The 17,709-nt window shown below is 35.6% G+C and overlaps 1 pseudogene; it reads left to right on the top strand.

The window, feature by feature from the left end:
- The first annotated feature begins 1,650 nt into the window (after window positions 1-1,650).
- On the top strand, window positions 1,651-12,157 carry LOC141690490 (protein NRT1/ PTR FAMILY 4.5-like; annotated as a pseudogene).
- The last annotated feature ends 5,552 nt before the right edge of the window (window positions 12,158-17,709 follow it).

Genomic DNA, 17,709 nt, shown 5'->3' with positions numbered 1-17,709 from the left:
ATCACCATTTTTCCATAAGTTATTACCTCAGTCTTTAGAGGTTAATCACTGTCACGACTGACTCTCAATCATACTTAGAACATCTTTTATCTTAGGTCCTAATTTCCCTGAACAATTTCGACCTTTACTGGTTCGATCCATACTTTCTCGTGGTTTAACACGTGCCCCACTTAGCATCATTATAATTACGTCATATTTCCTTTATCAATATTTCTATTCTTGAGAATTTTGAATATTACCTTTCTCCTTGTAAAACCTCTAAGGTTATCCTTGAATCGTTCCTCCTGTATCCCCTAGATACAAGGCATATCAAAATACCATTTACTAATACTAGAACCATTGTCTATGTACTTCTGAAAAATTTCTTTACTGATCTTTAAAGGTTGTTGTTACCTTGATCCTTTCCAATTCATACTTGTCAAAACTCATGCTATCCCTATTAAGGGTGAAATGCCAACCTTTATGCATTCCCCTAGGATTCATTTTAAGTTACCGATGTTCTATCTTTAATTCCACCTTTAAAAAGGTACATGCATCCTTCCATGGATAAATCAAGTCATATATCCCTGATGAGGGTGTCTTTATTCAATCATTCCCACCTTGATACACTACTAGAAAATCAGCATTAGACATCGCACATTAGACATCAGTCAGAAAAGTCACTGATCTTAAAAGCCTTTTTTACATCACATAAAAAAAAGTGATGTCTTTTTGGTATGCTTATATCAGCTTTTGAGTAAAGTGATGTCTAAGTTGTTCTTTTAAAAACTACGTCACATCAGTTAACATATAAACCGATGTCCAATTTCTTTTTAACATCGGTTGACATAATAACCGATGTCTAAGCTCAATTTTAAAAAATTAGAGCCCGCTGCTTCTCCCTTTTGCTCCCCGCCCTTAGCCAAATTTTTCCCCCCCTTAGTATATTTCCCCATCCCGCCTATTCACTCATTCACTTTAATAACATTATAACATAAAATTTAAAATAAATCAAAATTAAAACAAAAACAAAAAATTACAATCTCCACAAAAACAAAAACGAAAACTCATTCAGTCATTCCCCCTTTCTCTCTCGACTGCTAAACCTAAAACTCTCAAATATATGCTTACTGTCTTTCCCCCCTTTCCCATTAGACCTTGAATCTCCAATTAAACCTCTCAATTTCTTCAACTAATCTCTTAATTTCTTACTGTCTTTCTTTCAAATGTTTTTTTTCTCATTTGTTTCAATTTTTATGACAGATTCGAAGATTAAGGAGTTAAGTGTGTTCATTGAAGTTTAAGGTGAGGAGTAAAGTTTCTTGGAGCTAAATCTTGTAGCTAACGGTTTATTAAAGCTTAAATCTCGGAGCTAATTAAGTTGGATTTTGGTCTTGGAGTTTGTTGCTGTGTTTTTTGGGATTTTGGAGCTTGCTTTGTTAGGTATATTCTTCTTTACATATCTATTTATATATGTTTGGGCTGCATTTTCTGTAGTTGTATGTATGCATGTGAAATTGAAATGTGTAGTTGTTGCATGTGTAGTTGTATGTGTAGTTAAAATACGGATTTACATGTAATAATAAGTGCTTGTATATATTTTTGTTTGTGTTGTTTGTAAATATATTTGTGTTTAGTCTGTTTACTAATTCATATTATAATCTTAAAATCATGTATTCAGATATTCTTAGTTTTCCTAGGCAGAATAATTCAGTTTGTGTCAGTGTCGAAAAGATGCTACATGGCCATTAAGAGTTCAAATGTAGTATATTGCATTTTGGGCAGTAGGTTCCTTTGGTTACAAATTTGCTTAGAGTAATCTCCAGTTTCTGGTTGTGATATATCATATATGAAATTATATTTAAATATGCAGCATTGTCTTTGATTTTTAACATAACTCTGATTACAACTTTGCAGATTACAGATGTTGAAAATTTGATAGTAGCACCAATATCAAAAACATCAGCTAGGCAAAGAGCTGGAAGGGCAGGAAGAGTACGTCCTGGAAAATGTTATAGGTGCTGAACTGAGAAGTTCTCATTTTAATGACAACAGTTTCTTTTTAGAAGTTGTGCCTATTATTATTATCTATTCTAAATATCAAGAAGATTTTAATGGTTTAGGTGTGATACTGTGTCCAAATTCTGCCTACTGTGTGCACAGTTTGAAGTGAATTAGATCTTGAAAAACAGGGCGTGATATGAGTTGATAATTTTCATAGATTGATGGGTGAATATCTTCCATAGCATCTCTCCTGGTTTGAATTAGGGGTTACCTGTGTAGGCCGAGTCATGAATAATTTCTCCCTTTATATCATCCAACTAGACTTAATGAATAAAATACTAGTCGGTAGGTGTTTATTATATGTAATTTCAGCTTTGATTGATCATTCTAGGTTTTAACAGCTCGATAACTCATGATTTTGATATTACGCTTTCATATGTATATGCATGTCTTTATCTTTCTACTTTTTGAGCTTATCTCTGACACTAGATATCTCTGTTGTTTTTTATTGCAATTATGTCCAAGTTCCACCTCTTTGGTGTTTTTGTTATTGAAAATGGATGGTAGAATTTAATTATAATTCATCTTTGGCATTCTTCTCAAATATCACTGCATGAGTTCTTGTTCGCAAATTTATTAAGTTTTTGTTTTGATTTTGCTAGAGAGCAAGACTTTGTTGAATAATATTAATTTGAGCTATACGATATTAGGCTCTACACAGAGGAGTATTACGTCAATGAATTGTCTATAGAGGGGATTCCAGAGATTCAGAGAACAAGTCTTGTTTCCTCTCTAATTGATGATGATGCACCAGCTGGTTTCCAAATAGCTGAAATTCCATTAGTATGTTACAGTATATCTTTCTTTTAAAAAATTGAATAATTTTATCTTTCTTCGTGAGCACACACACATGAGATGCCTGGTATAATTTCTGCACTTCTCTCTGTTATCCAAGTGCAAAACCACCTACCTAGCCATATAGTAAACATAATTTATACTGATTTCATGATTTCTAGTACTCAGAATATTTAACTTTATGTAGGAACCAATGATCTCAAAAATGATCTTAGCTTCAGATGAGCTTGGATGTTCCGAGGAGATCTTAACAATTGCTGTTGTCCTTTCCATACAGGTAGACTCTCCCCTATATCATAATCTTTTTGGAATTCTTCATATTTGATCTAGCTGTTTGCATAACATAGAAATATGAACATCTTGAGTTGAATGATACAATAATTGTATGATAAGTTACATTCTAAGAGTTCTCTAATCAATTGTATACATATAGTCTACACTGGATCTTCAGAATTCTGCAAATATTTGAGATGCTTAAGATATTACTAATAAATCAATGTGAAGCTGCAAATAGTAGCCAAGCTGCGATTCTATACACTGGCCTATATTTAGTCGCATTTGGGGCTGGTGGACTAAAAGCGGCGCTTCCTTCCTTGGGAGCAGACCAGTTTGATGAGTCAGACCCTGAAGAGTCTAATACCCTTTCTAGTTTCTTTAACTGGTTCCTATTTTTTGTTGTTACTGGGGCTATCTTTCGTGTCACTTTCTTGGTCTGGATTAGTGAAAATGAAGGCTGAAACTGGGGATTTGGGGTGTCTACTTTTGCAGTAGCAATCTGTAAGTCATATGTCATAGGCCTATTTGTATATTCGAGGATTCAACTCAACTCAAATAAGAATATAATAAGTAAATAGTGGATCTACCGTCACAGAGATCTCGCAAAGTAATATCTGTCAAAGGATTCAGAAATAAGGTTCATCTACAGACTTGAGGAGTTAATTCACTGGAAGAAGTTCAAGAAGTTGATCATGCCTCAGTGATATAAATCAAGATCGTAGATTTAATCAAGTGACAGAGATCTCGTCAGAGTATCATTAATTACAAGGATTTAATCTGAAGAAAATCAAAGTGTCAAAGTCAAGACATGAAGAAACGTCACGGAAGTTAGTCACTCATGAACCAGATAGTACATCGAGTGTCAACATTGAAGTGGTGGAATTGATTCATAATTTCAGTGATTTTCAGAAGATATTCAGAAGATTGGTTGCTGCTCAAGGTTAGTATTAATTCTCTATTAATTAATTAAGTCATATAATTTAATTAAGAAAATAAATTATATCTGCAAAGATTAATTTATTTGATTAATTGAATTAATTGATTAATTAATTCTGAATTAATATTAAGAATTTTCAGAATTTAAATTGGTTTTAAAATCTTTTTAATTCAACAAGACAACTGATTGTATTAGTATGACAATCGGTATGACAATCAATAATCATACCAAAAGTCATGCTAATTCAAAAGGATTGTCTTATCAGAATTATTATTAGGATTTAAATCTATTTAATTTCAGCAAGACAAACTGTTTAAACTACTATGACAATCGGTATGACAATTGATTGTCATACCGAAAGTCTTGCTAGTTCATTCTGACTGTCTTGCTAGTTCAATCCATTGTCCTACCGAAAGTCTTGCCAGCTATAGGATTGTCTTTCCAGTTCAATTCAATTCCGGTGAATGATTTAAAAAGACAAAGAAGCAACAGAAAGACAACTCAATCATCAAATATACAAGTCAAAAAACAAGAACAGAGCAGCCGCAGCAAACATTTTATTCTTCTCTGCAAAACTTCAAGATCAATTTCTAGATTGTAAAGTTAAATCCAATCAACTAGAAATCTTTATCTTGTTCTTGTGTAACAATCTAGCGGATCAAAATCCCTAGAACTTAATCTCAAATCGCGTTTAGCATTTGATTCTAATTATTGCAAAAATAGAAAAAGTTCATGTCGAATTTATTCTAGATTTGTGATAATTGATTTGAGATTAATACCTTGTAATCGATACAGTTGTTGTAACACCTTTCAAGTTTAATAATATTTTTATTTAACTTGAATTTTGTTTCACATTTTTTATTCCGCAGTTATTCGATTATTTGGTACTGTTTGTATTCAACCCCCATTCTACAAACACATTGGGACCTAACAATTGGTATCAGAGCCTTCTGATTAACGAACAAATCAAGATCCTAGACTTTTGTGATTTTTTCAACTCCTTGAATTTTTATTTATTCAAAAATTCATAATGACTTCACATAAAGTTGGAACCGTTAATATTCCACAATTTGATAAAGAGAATTATATCATGTGGAAGAAGAAGATGCTATTATTTTTACAAGTTGCAAATCCCAAATATTCAAACTTGTTAAAGAAGGGTATAAAAACTCCGATGGTTATTGAACCGGAGGTAATAATAGATGGTGTGATGACTACTAAAGCTAGAACCTATCCAAAAGAGCCCGAAGATTTTACTCCTGCTGAGAAGGAAGAAGCCTCCTTGGATGCCAGCCTTCAATTAATATTAATTGATTCCCTTGATCCCTTGATGAACAGACATGTGATGAACTGTAAAAATTCTAAACATATGTGGGAAACTATTGAGGTAATTAATGAAGGCACAGAGGAAGTTAGGGAGAACAAGTTGGAAATCCTAACCTCTGAATATGAACATTTCAAATCAAATCCAGGAGAAGGAATTACTGAAGTGTTTGAGAGGTACAATGTGTTGATCAACAACCTGAACATCAATGGAAAGTATTATTCAATCAGGGAGGTCAACAAAAAGTTCCTTTTAACACTGCCAGCTCATCTTGAACATAGAATCACTGCCATTAGAGAAGCTAGAGATCTGAGTGAGATTTCTTTGGACAGGCTCTATGTTGTGTTAAAAACCTATGAGTTGGAGCAGATTCAACAGAAGGAAGTCTACGGGAAGGATAGAATGGTCAGCATATCTACTGCACTTGTAGCTGAAGGTCAACAACAACAACAATCTCAACAGTTAGAAAGAATGGTACAGTTTTCCAAGGGTGAGGAAAATGAGTTAGTAGCAGAATATGATCCTCCTACTACAAATCAATCAAGTGATGATTTTTATTCCTTGGAAGAGCTGGAGCAATTGGAAGACGAATCAATGGCCCAAATTGTCAAGAGATTCTCTAATGTCAGATTCAGGAGGAATCACAAGCTTAAGTACAAGTCCAACTACAACAAATTCCAGAAAGGTGGATCTTCATCCTTTAACACCAGCAGTGGTGGGTACAAAACAGGGATGGTTGATCGAAGCACCATTAGATGCTATAACTGCAATGAGTTGGGACACTTTGCCACAGAATGTAGGAAGCCAAAGCAAGTAAGAAAGAACTCTGAAAGGGCTTATCTGGCAAAGGGAAGAAGCTGGGATGATACTGACAGTGAAGATGAAGAAGAAGGAAATCTTGCTCTTATGGCTATTGATGGAAAAGCTTCATCGTCAAGAATAGAGGTAAAACTTTCTGATGCTGAAATGGTTTATCATCTAAGAGGTAACTTAGATTGTGCACGTCGTGATAATGAACTGTTAAGTTTACAGATCACAGACCTTGAGAAAGAGGTCAATGAATTAAGACTTGTGCACATTAACCAAGACAAATTAAAAGAACAGGTATCTTTTCTAGAGAATAGAGTTGACTGTTATAGAAAACTCGAAACTATTCTCAAAGACAAGATCACCGGTCTTGAGACTAAGGTTAGAGCCTACTTCAATTCTTGTTCGAAGGCTAAAGAGTTCTACAGTAAGCAAGCTATTAATCAAACATCTCGAATAGGTTATGATTATAATGCTGCTATTGGAGAATTAGGCATAAACTCCCCTCCTCATGTCTGTGCTAAAGGGAGGGAAGTACCACATGTGCTTAAGGGTGTTGATGAACCCCTCTATAAACCATCAATTGCTGAACCATTTGATGCGACCTCTTCTGTTATTCAGGAAGAAATATGTGCTGAAGATCATGCTAATGAGAAGGTTGTTTCCAAGTCAAAGTGTGTCGAAAGTTCCAGTCAAAGTTGTGAAAGCAACTGAGACTAACTCAGACACACATGAGTTGGATAACAAAAATGCCATGTCTACCATGCATAAATTGCCTGCTGTTAATCACTCTCATAAAGTATGTGGTGTTTCTAATTGTATGTCTTGTGCTTTTAATATGATGTATGCTTATTTTAATGGTAAGCATGTGTCTAATGATAAGACTACTCCTCGTCAGCATGTGAATAACAAGAAACATGATAGGTCTAAGACTACTAGTCCTTCTAAGGCTAGAAAGGAGACATTTGTGCCTAAGCTTAAACAGAAGTTTGTTAAGGCTATTTATAAGGTCAAATGTTCAGTCATTGAGGATGTTGAGACCATTAAAAATAAAAATATTGTTTTGCCTGACAAAGGACAATTCTACAATTGTGCCGGGCCCAACCAAGTTTGGGTTCCGAAGAAGGTCTAATCCATTTGTAGTGCAGTGCATTAAACAGGTGTAACCGGTAGTGTGGATTCTTGACAGTGGATCATCAAGACATATGACCGGAGATAGAGCCCTGCTATCAAATGTGGTTGAGAAAGCTGGCCCCCTGGTTACATTTGGAGATAACAGTAAAGGTTTATCTGAGGGATATGGCTGTTTGCAAGCTGGGAATGTTATCATTGTAATTTTGTATATTGTGCTAGGTTATTATCAGGAAGCAGTATCCAACATATAGCACCAGTGACGAGACTTGAGAATATTACGACATATCAAGCACCTGCTGCACATTACACTTGGAATTGAACTCTAGTAAGATGTGTACAAGTGTACTACTAGTTGGTGAGTCAAAAGAGGAAGTCAGTGCACCACAGTTCATGGACTTTGCAGTTGCAGATCTATTGGACTATGCAATCTCTTCTTCACAATCTCACTTCAGGTTGGTATGAACTAGTATACTGCTCAAGCAATCGTCAAGGACATGGTATGGCACTCTAACAGAAGTTATAATTTTATATGAACTAGTAGAGTCGTCATATTTATAACTATCTTATCACTAGGCACAATCATATTGTTTTATATGTGCAGTGGTATATTGTTAATGCAACATAACAATTAGTATCTAAAGTACTTGACAAGTATCGGTCAATGATATGTTGTTAACATTATGTTGCAGATATTTGTAAGCTTTTGACATGAATGAGAATTACTTAGACTTTACCCTAAGTGATCAATGTTTTATCAAAAACTCATTCATATTGAAAAACAAAATCAAACTTCTTTCTACATTAGTGATTTCTTATTTCATGTAAAATCTTTTGAAATCACTATTATAAATCATTTTCTCTCTAGTACCATATGTTTTGTGTTACAGGTTCAGTCTTCAATGACTTTCTTTCATTGATAGTCATGAGGTTGAAAACCCACAACATCTATCCCAGACTGTAAAGACAAACATAGAAACGGAACCAACCAACACTCTCTTACCAATAAATATAGTATGAATGAGCATGAGGGAGATAGTGCCTTAGTGCACCACATAAGGAAGGTTCTGTAGTCAACCCAGTAGCTCTGTCTCCTACATAGATGAGTAGTATTTAAATCGAGACAACTGCTAGCCCCCATACATCTTCTCAAAAAGATGTAATGGCTGAAAAGGCACAAAAACAGTTACTAGATTTATTCGCTCAACAGGGTGCGTCTATTTAAATTTTGCCTGTCTGCCAGGGTATCCGATGTAGTGTCACCACCTCAAACATAAACAATTCTTGATGCACAAGGAAATGTTACACACACAAAGGATGAGTTGACGGAAACAAGAGTTTCTACCATTTTAAGGTCAGATTCAATTGTTTAAGGTTCGTTAATGGACCAATTGCCTTTACAGGTGTTAGGAGAGGATACTGATCCAAAAGCCATATGTCAGTGGTCAGTGTCTACCTCCCCAGGCTTAAATCCCCTGGATGCATCTGCGGATAGTGGATCTGACATAGGCGCAGATCGGCAACTTGTTGACAATGATTCAGATATTACCTGATAAGTCACAAGGAAATGTCTTCACAGGCATTAGAAGGGAACTTTGATCTTTATGCTAAATTCGTTGGATCATTGTTTACCTTCCCAGAATTTAAATCTGGAACCCTAAAAGGGAAACTAGCAACTTATAGATTATGACTCAGATTCATCTGACGAGTTTAACAAGGATGGGGATTTGTGAACTCCCATTGCACCACCTGTGACCTCCTTAAGGATGGCTAAGGTGATTTTCCTTGCAGGTACAGCTGATTTTTGGAGCTATGAGAGGAGTGATACACTTGTGAGAAAGAGTGTAAACACGAGTGGAGAGAAGAGTGAAACACATGTGAGGTACACTAAACAAAATCACACACTCACAGTGAGGAAGAAAGAGAAACTACTTGTTATTTCTTTTCCAACCAAGTGAAATATGAGAACTCCTTTAGACGACGGCATACATTCCTTCTTTAAGGGGGAGATAAAAGCTTAAGTAATAGTTTGGAGGATTCCTCAACTAAGGGGGAGAAATAGCAGGGAGTAAGAAAAAGATCCTACATATGTACACTACACCACACCATTGTTGTTTGTAACTACGGATCCTATTGTACGGGAGAGGTGGTAAATACAAGGTGATTTTCTTGTAAGGGAAGAAGCTGTTTTCAAAAGGGGAGTACCATTGGTTTTTATCTGCGAATCCTATTGTACGGGAGAGGTGGTAATAGAAGGTGATCTTCTTTAATCAGTTGATTCTCATAGGGGGAGAAGCAAGAGAGATATGGGCTTCTCAACAGGAAATGTGGTTGTACAAATAAAGATGGAACTACTTGAAGATATGTTCAGTCTAGAGGAACATCTACTTGGAATCTGGAAAATGTTAAATCTAGTCCAGAACTTTTCTACTATTTACTTTGCATTTCTTTTTATATCTTTTTCTTATTTGTTAGTTGAGTTATCCTCTAGGTATTTGTGTGTTATTGTCTAACAAACAAATAGGGGGAGATTGTAAGTCATATGTCATAGGCCTATTTGTAATTCGAGGATTCAGCTCAACTCAAATAAGAATATAATAAGTAAATAGTGGATCTACCGTCACAGAGATCTCGCAAAGTAATATCTGTCAAAGGATTCAGAAATAAGGTTCATCTACAGACTTGAGGAGTTAATTCACTGGAAGAAGTTCAAGAAGTTGATCATGCCTCAGTGATATAAATCAAGATCGTAGATTTAATCAAGTGACAGAGATCTCGTCAGAGTATCATTAATTACAAGGATTTAATCTGAAGAAAATCAAAGTGTCAAAGTCAAGACATGAAGAAACGTCACGGAAGTTAGTCACTCATGAACCAGATAGTACATCGAGTGTCAACATTGAAGTGGTGGAATTGATTCATAATTTCAGTGATTTTCAGAAGATATTCAGAAGATTGGTTGCTGCTCAAGGTTAGTATTAATTCTCTATTAATTAATTAAGTCATATAATTTAATTAAGAAAATAAATTATATCTGCAAAGATTAATTTATTTGATTAATTGAATTAATTGATTAATTAATTCTGAATTAATATTAAGAATTTTCAGAATTTAAATTGGTTTTAAAATCTGTTTAATTCAACAAGATAACTGATTGTATTAGTATGACAATCGGTATGACAATCAATAGTCATACCGAAAGTCATGCTAATTCAAAAGGATTGTCTTATCAGAATTATTATTAGGATTTAAATCTATTTAATTTCAGCAAGACAAACTGTTTGAACTACTATGACAATCGGTATGACAATTGATTGTCATACCGAAAGTCTTGCTAGTTCATTCTGACTGTCTTGCTAGTTCAATCCATTATCCTACCGAAAGTCTTGCCAGCTATAGGATTGTCTTTCCAGTTCAATTCAATTCCGGTGAATGATTTAAAAAGACAAAGAAGCAGCAGAAAGACAACTCAATCAGCAAATATACAAGTCAAAAAACAAGAACAGAGCAGCCGCAGCAAACATTTTATTCTTCTCTGCAAAACTTCAAGATCAATTTCTAGATTGTAAAGTTAAATCCAATCAACTAGAAATCTTTATCTTGTTCTGTGTAACAATCTAGCGGATCAAAATCCCTAGAACTTAATCTCAAATCGCGTTTAGCATTTGATTCTAATTATTGCAAAAATAGAAAAAGTTCATGTCGAATTTATTCTAGATTTGTGATAATTGATTTGAGATTAATACCTTGTAATCGATACAGTTGTTGTAACACCTTTCAAGTTTAATAATATTTTTATTTAACTTGAATTTTGTTTCACATTTTTTATTCCGCATTTATTCGATTATTTGGTACTGTTTGTATTCAACCCCCCTTCTACAAACACATTGGGACCTAACACAATCGCAATCTTGTTCCTGTGCATTGGAAGATCACTCTACAGGAACAATGTCCCAAAAGGAAGCCCACTCAGTCGAATAATGCAGGTGTGCACCATTTTGTACAATTACACAGGATGTATGCATGGTCATTGTAATTGCAGATAGATATACTTTGATGTCCATTATTTTGATGGGGCTAATTCATGACTTCAAATGCTTTTTTCTAAAACCAGGTATTTGTGGCTGCAATTAGAAACCGTAATCTTCCACTGCCAGAAAACGCAGTAGGATTCCACGAGGTTCATGATAAACAATCTGAGACTCTTCACAAAACAAATCAATTCATGTGCCTACTCTTATTCATCTTAGCTAGCTAGTGGAGATTCTTAGTGTTCGGAAAATTTAATCTCTCTATATTGCAGGTTCTTGGATCATGCAGCAGTTATTGTGACTACAGATTCATCTACTGTTAACAATCCGGGACTCTGGAAAATGTGTACTGTGACACAAGTCGAGGAAACAAAAATTTTAATTCGGATGCTCCCGATAATTTTAAGCACTATCTTCATGAATACATGTTTGGCTCAACTCCAAACTTTCAGCATTCAACAAAGTAATACGATGAACAGAAATCTTCTTGGTTTTCAAGTCCCTGGATCTTCAATCCCTTTCATTCCACTAGTGTTTATGTTTATATTGATCCCAATATATGATTGTGTCTGTGTTCCAATTCTTTGAAAGTTCACAGGGATTCCCACTGGAGTCACACACCTCCAAAGAATAGGAGTTGGACTCGTTCTCTCAGCCATTTCTATGGTTGTGGCAGGAATAGTAGAGACACACCACAAATCTGTTGCTGTCGAGTACAACATGGTTGATTTTGCAGAGCATTTGCCTATGACTGTGTTTTGGTTAGGTTTCCAATATGCAATATTTGGAATGGCTGATATGTTTACATTGTGAATAGTCTAGTAAATCTCATGTTTTTTTTAAAAAAACTTCTGTTGCAGTCTATCTGGGTATCGTCCAGGGGATCACAGAAAGAGCTAGATGAAGCAAAGATGAGATTTGCTGCTGCCGAGGTTTCATCTTAACTCATGTTTAATTTATATAGAGCTTCAGCTGGTTTAGCAGCTGTTAAATTTTAGAAGAGCTTCAGTTGGTTTAGCAGATGTATTTCTGTTTGGGATGAACTATGTAAATGATCGATGGTGGATGTCTAGTACTTGCTTTTGCAATTATGTAGTTTGTTTGGATTATGAAGTTTGGTTGGTGGTGGATATATGTACGTAATTGGTATAATCTATGGTAAATCAATGAATGTATGTTTGTTTTTGCGTTTGTTTTGGTTTGGTTAGTTTTGGAATGGTAAAATGGCAGTTGGTATGTTTTTGGATGACTCTTGTTTGGGTTTTGGGCATTTGATTGAAACAGGGGATTCATGAATAAAAAAATAAACAAACATCACTTCATGAACAAAATAACTGATGTAAAATGTAGTCAAATAAGACATTTCATACAATAAACTGATGTCATAAGCAGGCACATATATCAGCTCACAAGAAATGACTGATGTAAAACAATATAATAGATATCACATTTTGAAAGAACTGATGTTAAACACATACAAAGACATCGGTTTCATTAAAAAAGAAAGGTACGACATCGCTTCTGATAAAAGACTGATGTAATATGTTAAGTTACACATCAGTTTAACAAGTTTTTTGATGTTAATGTATCATATTGCTATATATGTGATAAGTTTAAAATGATATGCATGACATATGAATGAATAACTGAAACCATAGTGAAGGTATACATTGAAGAAAAATACATCACATTGTTAAGAAAAACGATGTCTAAACTGTGTATAGACATCGGCTAATAAGCGATGTGTAATGCACCTACCTTTCTTATCGCATGCAAAGACATCGCTTGGATTTTAAATAGACATCAGCTAATAAGCGATGTCTATTGACAAATTTCTAGTACTGATAGTATATGCCTAATTTCATAATAATATCCTTATCCAAAATGAGGTCAATCCTTATGGCCTCCAAAAGACAATAACGGTTATCCACTTTTCTTGCCTGATTCGGTAATGATAACAAGGATGTTCTGGAAGATATTGGCCGTGTTCAACGTGAACTTCTTCTTAATAATTCCGTATTTACTTTTGTTGTCTATCTCAACAGTCATCTCAATGTTGGGATATCTCTCATTCCTGGCGTCTTCCTTCCTGGGTATCAAGCCACCGGTCTCACACTCCACATTCTTGAAGGTCACTTCCTTCATCCAATTTTCCTAATTTCTTACTTTCTTGTCTCCTCGGTCTATCCGCGTCTCATTATTTATCCTTCGAACTATCTCAAGGTTTCCCGAATCCTTCCAACTTGAAGGGGGTACAACATATATGTATCTCTTATGCCTTCAACCATCAATTTAACTCATGGTGAATCACCCTCATCCTGACGATTACTTACTTTTCTATTTCTATTGCTACGAGTCTTTAGGGTTTCCTCATACCCAAATTCCTTATTATTCCTCAAACTCTATTGCCTTTATATTCATTTCCACTTCAGTTTCTTTTTATTTTCCTTTCTCTTATCATTATTTCCTGAACTAACACAACATAAGCATTGATTTCAAATATCCCGTCATTCTGGATTCGTGTCCTCAGAACGAATCTTGACAACTTTTACAACTTAGATTCATAATTCATCATACTCGTCCCCCTTGTTCTGGCTCTAAAGCTTTTACACTATCTCCATAACCTTGGGAAGTACTTTCCTAAAAACAATTGACTGAACTGTAATCGGTTTATCATAACCTCTTGCTCCGTGCCTTTCTTGGTCTTTCACCAGTGGGTGGTCTCTCTCTTAGGAGGGTAAGTGACAAAAACACTATTTTCTGATTCGTCAATCATTTAGAATCTCAAATGATTCCTGTATTTCTTTTAGCCAGGCTCTTGCCTCGGCTGGGTCAGCTATTCCCTTGGTGGTTAGGGTAAAAGTATAAGTTTTGTTTTAGGCAGGTCCATGGATTGCCCAATAGGAGTACCATCCTGGTTCTTCCTATCTTGCTCGACTTCTGTTTTCTCAGTCTAAATATTTCTTCCCACTCCCCATAATTGGGGTCATCTTTAATTTAAAATCTTCATTTTCCACTTCATTATATTCTGGGTTCCTTATATCTTAATTACGACCTCCCTAATTATCACATTCAAGGTTTGCCCCTAATCTTATTCCTCATGGGGGCATAATGCTCGGAAAAATTTTAAGAATCTCTGGATATTTATTTTACTTACTTTGCTTAAGTCTTTCCCTCGTTCTGTCCTTGCATGATTGCAAATTATGAATTCTCAAGTTCTATAAACTTCATGACACTCTCTTAAGTGTTAATAGTGCAATTAACAATATGAACTTATCACAAACAACTGATCTGAACTGAAATTAACGAATATATACATAACCATTTGTTCGAGGGTACAACTACGGAACACATTAAAGAGAATTACATCATTTGATCTGATCGCTTATATCCCAAAAGTACTACCATAGATAATCATCTCGTCATTAAAACTAATCATTCATAACTTAGGCTAATCCTCCAAAAGCGGTGCTACATGAAACCCTTGTCTGATCTCTCTGGTTCTGCACACTACCATGGATCAAGAAATGCGGGCACGCACGACATCCCTAACCTGCTCCATCACAGAGGTGATGAGGTCTAAGATAGTGGCAAGTAGAGCTGGATCAATCTGACCCTCAAGATGGCCTCTAGCTGTAACACGGGTGGTAGCCTCAATCCTTTCCATGTTATGAGCTAATCCCGCTGGAAGTACCCCGCCCTCAATCCTTGGTGCAGTAAGTCGATCCAACAGATCACTCCTAACATTACGGGCCTCGGACAGGCCACCCAAAGTCATGTAATAATCGGCGATAAGAGAAGCCTGAGTGGTTGCATCTAGCAGTCCATGGGGTGCAGGTGGTGCAGGCCCAGGGGATCAAAATGGATAACCAAGCACGGTATCAGGTGACAATGGTGTAGGAGATAAATGTGGCATTTCCTCAGTAGGTGCTGGGCTCTGTACATGGGAGGGAACAGGAATTGGTGGAACCTCATGGATGTCTTCAGGAGCCTCGGGAAGAGGGTCTGATACTGGTATAATTGGTGTCGTGGAAGGCCCTACTCCTTCTGCCCTCATTAACCTTTGTGCCCTTGGTAACTCTTCATTCTCTAGTGCCACCCTCGCGGCCACTCTTGCTCTAGTAGTCGCCCTGACTACGGTCATCAATTCCTCAGCGGTCCTCTCTTCATTCTCGTCAGGATCCTCCACGAGATCCTCCTCGGCAACAATCCCTTCTGGGATAACATCCTCAACCGCAATATTCTCAATATGAATCTCATCCGGTCCCTCGTTAGGGTACTCTATCAGATTCACAATTTGATCTCCAACATGTAATAAAACATTCTCATGCTGATGCTCCTGAACCTCAGGGTTCGGTGCCCCGCTGCCCTATACGAGAATGAACTATGTTACTATCACTATATTTATAAGGGTTCCCATAAGGGTTTTAACTGTCATTACTACGTTAGGTAGTCCGACTATGAACTTGGCAAGAGTTCTTATTATCTTAGTGAACTTATTATCTTAACGTCACATCATCTCTGAGGTTTATAACGCTTGGCTCTGATACCATTTCTGTAACACCCCCAAATCCGGGGCCGGGGATCCGGGTTGTCACGAGTTCCATTTCCCTTAACAACACCCAATCTTAATAAATAATCAACTATTCTGTACTGTGACCCCACCATAAACACACACACCACAAGTTATAGTCTCAAAGATGAATATCCAAAAATAATCACAAGTCGTTTTATTCCACAATTATATGCCAATACACCTTAAAAGGGTTTCTGAATAAATTTACATTTCTTTGCCATTATTACAATTCATAAATATACATAAATCTGGTTCATCAATAGTTGAAAATGTAGCCTATTGGTAGCTCCTACCTCAGCTACAGCGGCATCAACGCTTCCAGAAAACTGCGGAACATTTTCTAACCGCTTGCGAATTGGAAGCTTGGTCCTGTTCATCTTGTCTAGCTGATGTTGTGTGATGAAAGAAGAAAGCAAGGGTGAGCAACAAACCCACCAAAATAATATGTATAATTATTTACAATATATGAGCATTCTCATAGTACTCATGAAAGTCTTGGTCAAGAAGAAATAAACCAAGTTGATATCTTAACGCGACCAAGTTGCAAAATATTCAGTATATATACATATATACTTTTCACAATCTTTGAAATCCTCTGACATGTATAATATACACAGAGTTCCAGTTTATAACTGTATAAAAATATCGTTGCAAGGTGATCTCATATATCCAGCCTTATCTCAACATTTTTCTGAAAATCTTTGTCATGCATAAGATAATCATTAACTAGATATAAGTTTAAAAGATGAAGTTACAAGATACTCCAATATACTTATATCTTTTCCGAATATTACTTGAACTACCACCGTTCAAGTTATAATTAGTTTTAAAAGTTCATCACACTGATGAGACTACGAGATAAGACTCGAATAGATTCAATCTTTGAAATATCATTAAATGAAATAAAGTTATGATATACTTCATTAAGTCCCGATATATATATCGACATATATATCTCTTTATACATTTCCTGAAAACCTCTGTCATGTAAAGTATGAACAGAGTTTGTAACATCCAATGAATTTTTGGAAAGGAAAAGAATTGTGGCATAAACCCGGTATCTTGCTGATCAGGATAAGATACCAATAAGTAACCTTTTCTACTAGTAGATGGACGAATTCCCCACTGGTCATCACCCTGGTCGCAATAGGAACTTATGCTGGACTGCCACTCAGCCACTTACGTATTTGATGGACTCCCATTGAGCCACTTACACTTTCATAGACGCCCACTGAGCCCATGTTGCTTATGCCGACTCGATAGATGGAATTACTTCCCGAACGTTGGGTAAGTAATCAATTCATTTACCAAAACAACAACCTTGTTGCGAATATAAAATACACCACAGAGCCGGATCCCTCCGGTTTTGAGCGAATATTTAAATCCCCTTTAAAAAGGAAGATCTTAAATATATAAAAATGAGTTTTGGGATCCGCTCTAACTTTTTTAAAAAAATCATTTTAAAGACTCGAAAGCACTTTAAAGAGTGTTTGGAGTAATGCTGATTTAATAAAGTAAATCAGTCCCAATATATTAGAAAATATCTGAATATTATTATTTAAATAACATTCCCATAAAGAATAATCTTTATAAAAATAATTGAAGTAGAAGTTGTAAAACTTATACTTGAAATGAATAGTAAATAACCAAAGATATACTTATACGAAAGTAATATCTTTATTTGAATAATCAAAAGTAAGTTTGATTATCGACACATTATTTTTTAATAAAATAAAGAATATTATTCAGTAAATAATCGGAGTCATCGGTCCTCAAATGAATATTCAAA

This window comes from Apium graveolens, chromosome 10 (assembly GCF_009905375.1).
Source record: "Apium graveolens cultivar Ventura chromosome 10, ASM990537v1, whole genome shotgun sequence".
NCBI classification, from domain to species: Eukaryota; Viridiplantae; Streptophyta; class Magnoliopsida; order Apiales; family Apiaceae; genus Apium; species Apium graveolens.
Note: the sequence above shows the minus strand (reverse complement) of the source record. Positions and strands in the feature narration are given on the sequence as shown.